The sequence below is a fragment of the Carettochelys insculpta genome, chromosome 30 (assembly GCF_033958435.1).
Source record: "Carettochelys insculpta isolate YL-2023 chromosome 30, ASM3395843v1, whole genome shotgun sequence".
Lineage (NCBI taxonomy): Eukaryota > Metazoa > Chordata > Testudines > Carettochelyidae > Carettochelys > Carettochelys insculpta.
The window spans coordinates 647,467-653,958 of NC_134166.1; the positions used below are offsets into that span (position 1 = coordinate 647,467).

The 6,492-nt window shown below is 54.8% G+C and overlaps 1 long non-coding RNA gene across 1 annotated transcript; it reads left to right on the top strand.

The window, feature by feature from the left end:
- Positions 1–891: 891 nt before the first annotated feature.
- Positions 892–4,579, top strand: LOC142003644 (uncharacterized). The gene is made up of 3 exons (XR_012642861.1): positions 892–941; positions 2,358–2,467; positions 4,346–4,579. It is a non-coding gene; the product is annotated as an uncharacterized LOC142003644 (long non-coding RNA).
- The last annotated feature ends 1,913 nt before the right edge of the window (positions 4,580–6,492 follow it).

Genomic DNA, 6,492 nt, shown 5'->3' on the forward strand with positions numbered 1-6,492 from the left:
TCATTGATCCATCCCCCTGAACATGTCCAGTCTTTTCTGAACCTCTTTGTACTTTTGGCCTGCACTACATCCCCTGGCAGTGAGTTCCACAGGTGCATTGTGTGAGCTACTTCATGAGCTTTGTTTTAAACCTGCTGCCTTTTAATTTCATTGGGTGAACCCTGGTTCTTGTGTTCTGTAGAGAGGTATCATAAATAATGCTTCCCTAGCCATGTTCCCCAGGCCATTCCTGAATTACAGCCCTCCATCATACACCCTTAGTCAGCTCCTTGCCAAGGTGACCAGTCCCAGATACAATCTATCCTCCTACCGCAGCTGGTCCAGCCCCCTCAGCATTTGTACTGCCCTTTGCTGCATCTTTTCCAATGCTGGTGTTTGGTTTGTTTGTTTGTTTGTTATTTTTGAGATGAGCCCTCAGGACTGCAGACAGCGTTGGATGTGCAGGCTACTAGGGATTTACATCGTGGAATTACAATAGTTATTGTCCTATTATCCATCTTTCCTGTACGGTCCCTATACTGTAGAGAGAGGCCAGCCCAGGCTCCTGGGGAGCAGAGCTGCAACACCCCAGCACGCTGTGCTCGCTACCCCACCAGCCACAACAACCAGGCTGGTGCCGGTGCCCCCTCCTGTCCCGGAATCCCCCTGCAAGGGCCCTGAGTGGTAGCACAAGGGGGGTCTCCACCACTGGCTGCTCAGGCCCAGCTGCCCCCGCCTCTCCGGGGCACAGGAACCCGTGGGCCCGGGCTGGGCCCAGCTCGCCCCAGCACAATACGTGCAGCGGGCCGGCCTCTGGCGGGGGGACAGGTGCCCCGTGGCGTGAGGGGCTTCCAGCGTAGCGTCGTGAGCGGCCCGGGGGGAGGGGCGCCGTGGCGCGCGCAGCCGCCGGGGGCGGGGCTGAGCTGAGATGGAGCCCGGGGAGCCCGGGGCGGGGCTGAGGGGTGAGCGCGGGGGGTGGCCATTACGACCCCGGTAACAGCGCCTGAGGGGGGCCGGACTGGGGGGGGTGATCGAGGCCCCCCGCTCAGAGTGGGGGAGGTGTGCGCGCGCCTCTCCTGCGCGGGGGGGTGGGGGTAGATGTCTGTGCCCCCTGGGGGGGGGTGCGCGCGCACGTGTGTGTGTCTCTCTCCTGCGCGCGGGGGTGGGGGTAGATGTCTGTGCCCCCTGGGGGGGGGTGCGCGCGCACGTGTGTGTGTCTCTCTCCTGCGCGCGGGGGTGGGGGTAGATGTCTGTGCCCCCTGGGGGGGGGTGCGCGCGCACGTGTGTGTGTCTCTCTCCTGCGCGGGGGGGTGGGGGTAGATGTCTGTGCCCCCTGGGGGGGGGGGTGCGCGCGCACGTGTGTGTGTCTCTCTCCTGCGCGGGGGGGTGGGGGTAGATGTCTGTGCCCCCTGGGGGGTGTGTGCTCGCGCACGTGTGTGTGTCTCTCTCCTGCGTGGGGAGGTGGGGGTAGATGTCTGTGCCCCCTGGGGGGGGTGTGCTCGCGCACGTGTGTGTGTCTCTCTCCTGCGTGGGGAGGTGGGGGTAGATGTCTGTGCCCCCTGGGGGGGGGTGTGCTCGCGCACGTGTGTGTGTCTCTCTCCTGCGCGGGGGGGTGGGGGTAGATGTCTGTGCCCCCTGGGGGGGGTGTGCTCGCGCACGTGTGTGTGTCTCTCTCCTGCGCGGGGAGGTGGGGGTAGATGTCTGTGCCCCCTGGGGGGTGTGTGCTCGCGCACGTGTGTGTGTCTCTCTCCTGCGCGCGGGGGTGGGGGTAGATGTCTGTGCCCCCTGGGGGGTGTGTGCTCGCGCACGTGTGTGTGTCTCTCTCCTGCGCGGGGAGGTGGGGGTAGATGTCTGTGCCCCCTGGGGGGTGTGTGCTCGCGCACGTGTGTGTGTCTCTCTCCTGCGCGCGGGGGTGGGGGTAGATGTCTGTGCCCCCTGGGGGTGTGTGCGCGCGCACGTGTGTGTGTCTCTCTCCTGCGCGGGGAGGTGGGGGTAGATGTCTGTGCCCCCTGGGGGGTGTGTGCTCGCGCACGTGTGTGTGTCTCTCTCCTGCGTGGGGGGGTGGGGGTAGATGTCTGTGCCCCCTGGGGGGGGGTGCGCGCGCACGTGTGTGTGTGTCTCGGTCTCCTGCACAGGGGGTGGGGGTAGATGCCTGTGCCCCCTGAGGGGTGTGTGTGCACGTGTGTGTCTCTCTGTCTCCTGCACAGGGGGTGGGGGTAGATGTCTGTGCCCCCTGAGGGGTGTGTGTGCACGTGTATGTCTCTCTCTCTCTCCTGCACAGGGGGTGGGGGTAGATGTCTGTGCCCACCACGCAGGGAGGGGGGAGGAGGAGGAAGGTTCCCTCATGCTCCCCAGGATTTCTGACCTGTCTCTTGCAGGGTTTGAAAAAGCAGTGGCTGAGCTGTCCCAGGAGCTGGGCAGGTTGGCACAGAACCTGCAGGTGCTGACCCAGTACCAGGCCACGCTCCTCAGTGTCAACAAGAGCTTGGTGAGCTGCTTCCTGGTGCCTCCCCTCCCTTTTCCCATACACACTACACTTCCTCAGAGCCTTCCACCTGCCAAATGCCACACATGGTGTAACTGCCTCCCATGCCTCTCAGAGAGTTTCACCTGAGCATGCTCATACTCTACATACTCCACTTCCCCAGCCTTGTGTCCTGCCCTTTTGCCACCAGCAGCGGATGGGGAGCACCGCTGGGCCAGTCTATGCTCTACCCTGGTCCCACGGCCCTCCAGGGATATCAGCTGGAGGATCCTCCATGGGTTGGTGAGCATGGGCCTGTACTTGGCACGGTTTGCCCCATCCCTGGCACTTGTTCCTTCTGTGGTGTGAGGGAGACCCTGGTGCATGTTTACCTTAAGTGCACCAGCTTACAGCCCCTCTTCTGGCTTTTCCAGAACCTCCTGGTGGGGTTCTGACTGCATTTTTCCCCACATCTCCTGATCTTCTCACACCCCACCCATGTCCCCATGAAGTCACGGGACCGCCTTGTCAACCTTCTTCTGCCTATGGCCAAGGTGTCCATTTACGAAACCAGGAAGAGGAGGCTGCGACAGTGGGGCCTACTTTTGTTCCTCAGTCCATTCACGCATCCAGGCAGTTCCTCTGGGCAGCGTCCACTGGTTCCCTTGATGCATTCGAGGAGCAGTAGATGTTGTGTGAAGGTCTCTGCTCAGTCTTCCCTTCTGGTTCCCTTGTTTTGGGCATATGACCTTCACACCCACCCGTTTTTCTTTTAGTTGTTCCCTGAATTTTTTGGGGTCTGTGCTTTTAGTGGGTCCCCCTTGTAGAGGGGATCACATTCTTGGTCCCCAGTAGGATGCCCCTCATAGAGCAGGCTCTGCACAGGTGTGCCTGCACTCCAGGCACCCAACAAGTACAGGGATGAAATGCTGTCCTGCTGCCTGCCCCACCCCTCTCCTAGCTCTGCCACTGCCTAGGCTGATCTGGGCAAATCACACCATTTCTCTGCCCCAGAGTTTGCTCATTAGTTAAACTAAGTTGTTGACCCTGCTCTGCCTGCTGCTAGGAGATGCTGGAATTGACTGGTAGATGTCAAAGCCACACAGTAAGCTACTTGGTCTCTGCCACTCCAAAGTTGACTCTGAGCACAGGGAGACACAGCTGGGAGTGGGCAAATATCTCTCTCACAAAGAATCCATCCACTTAGAGAGAGAGTTTCCCCATATGCTCTAGCTGGTTTTCTGACTGGGTCATTCCAGGACCTTACCTTCCATAGTGACTCCAACTAGTAACCTAAATCTGCATTTTGCACCTCTTGAAAGTTACAACCCAGATGCCCTTCTGTGTAGTGGGTTTGGAGTAGCTGCAGATGAGGGAATGTACAGACTGTGTTAGGACTCCACTTGCCCTAACCACAAGGAAAATAAGGACTCAGACCAATGCAGACATTTCTTGGCTCAGTTCTGACTGCTTTTATAAAAAGCAGGAGATCACAGTCATTGGCTTTGGAGAGGACAGGGGTTCAACTCTAATGCGCTACAAAATGCAGAAGGAAAATGGTCCCAATAACTGGCTTGGTTTAGGAAAGCCCACAGACTTGCATTGTTTGTTTCCAAGTAATGTGTCACTCTCATTCCTTGCTCTGCTGGCCCAGGGCTGAGTTCCATACAGGCTCTAGAGGGGCTCACAATGGTTTGCAAACCTTTTGTGGTACAAAGGAGTTGTTCTTGCAGTTAGATTGGCGCTTTTTTTAGGCAAAACAAAACAGCAGTCATGTAGCGCTTTAAAGATTAACAAAATAACTTATTAGGTGATGTGTTTTCATGGGACAGACCCACTTCTTCAGACCGTTTTTAGGCAGACAAAGTTCTTTGGCTCTGACCTCCTTCCTGTACCACACAGTGCTCATGGATGGAGAACATCAGTGAATTATCCAAGCATCGGAAACGCCTTCCCACATTTCCAGCCCCTGAAAAGTGAGATAGGAATTGTCTGGTGGACTACATTGTGTCCACAGCAGAGAAAGTCTGAAGTTATGTTGGTCCCTGAGAAGAGAAGGAAGCAAATACTTCTTGAGTGAGCACCATGGAAATTGTGTTATTGGCTAAGGAATAAACAGAACAATATCCATTTAAACGGGTCACTTCTTTTAAGAAACAGCAGTTTGAGAATTCCAAGCTGTGGCTGACTACTGACTGCAGCAGGTGAGCGGGGCTGGTTTCCAAATAGGTCTTAGGGGCCCTGTGGCTCCCACTGTTTCTAAGGAATCTCAGCCATTAATCTGGGTGGCTCTGAATTGGGCCCATGCCTCTAGAGGCAGCAGCAGCCGCCACTCTGGGAAAGTCACAGCACTGAGTGCTCTGCCTGCCCCTTGCTCTTTATCAGATTATTTGCTTCATCCCCCAAAGAGGGAAGGTTCCTGAAGGAAAAGCACCCCAGTCCAGGAGGACCCACTGACAGTACTGAGTAACTGTCGTCCATAAGCATTTCTGACCCTTTGGCTGCAGTTCTTCCTCTCTCTGGACACTAGTGTAGGCTACAGCTCAGTGCTGATTCTGTGGCAGAGGCTCCTTTCTGGCTCCTTGTGGGGTTTATATTAGGCCCAGCTCTGGATTGTTGTGAGCTGGGTGTTGGAGGTAGGGGCCAAGACACTGGTTTAGAGTAGGGAAGAGAAGTGGAAGGGAGGTTGGAATCAGAGGGATGGAAGAGTAGTGTATGTGTAGAGGGTGATAAACAGGAAAGAGTAGCAGCAGTGCGGGGTATAGGGGCTTTGGGGCAAGGAGCTGGATCAGGAGCAGTGTGGGAATGGTGGGGGTGTAGTCATAGTAGGAGGGAGATAATGGTTGAGGATGTGGTAAGGGCTGGAGGGAGGGAAACACAGGGATATAAGGAATAGCAACAGCCTATGCAGAGCTGTAGTGAAGAGGCTACAAGAGGAGGGGCTGCAGGGACACAGGGAAGTGGGTGGAGATCTGCAGGGACACAAGTGGGAAAGGGCTATTGGGCTGGGAGTTGCAGGGACACAGGGAAGTGGGGGCAGAGGTATGGGGCAGGGGGCTGCAGGGCAGAGGGAAGTGGGGGTGCAGGGCTCAGGGGATGCCCATCCTCTTTCCCTGTGGCAGTAGCAGAGAGAGGGAGCTGTGTTAGTCTATACACTATCAAAAAAAGCAGTCAAGTAGCACTTTAAAAAGACTAAGAAAATACATTTATTAGGTGAGCTTTTGTGGGACAGACCCACTTCTTCAGACCATAGTCATACCAGAACAGACTCAATATTTAAGGCACAGAGAACCAAAACAGTAATCAAAGGTAACAAATCAGAAAGAAAGTTATCAAGGTGAGCAAATCAGAGAGCAGAGGGGTGGGGGGGGAGTCAAGAATTAGATTAAGCCAAGTATGCCAAAGAGCCCGTATAATGTCCCAGAAAATTTGCATCCCAGTTCAAACCATGTGTTAATATGTTGAATTTGAATATGAAAGAGTTCAGCAGCTTCTCTTTGTAAAGAAGACTGGAAATTCTTCAATAAAATGCAGACTCTTAAGTCATTAACAGAATGGCCCATTCCATTAAAATGTAGACTACCTGGTTTGTGGATCAGGAGTGTTTTGATGTCTGTTTTGTGCCCATTAACTCTTTGTCTGAGAGAGTTTGAAGTCTGTCCAATATACAAAGCATCTGGACATTGTTGGCACATGATGGCATATATGGTGTTAGTTGAGGAACATGAAAATGTGCCTGTAATTTTCTGAGTAACCTGGTTAGGTCCAGTGATGGTATCGCCAGTATAGATATATGGACAAAGCTGGCAGTGGGCTTTGTTGCAAGGAAAAGTCTCAGGACTGGTGTTCCTGCAGTACAGACTGTGGCTATTGGTTAGAATCCTTATAAGGTTGCAAGATAGGCCCAAAAAAGCCAAGAACAGAACACCACTGGTCATCACCTACAGCCCCCAACTCAAACTACTGCAACACGTTATTAAAGACCTACAACCTATGCTTAATCAGGATGCCACATGCCAGAAGGCCCTAGGTGACAGGCCTGTTCTCTC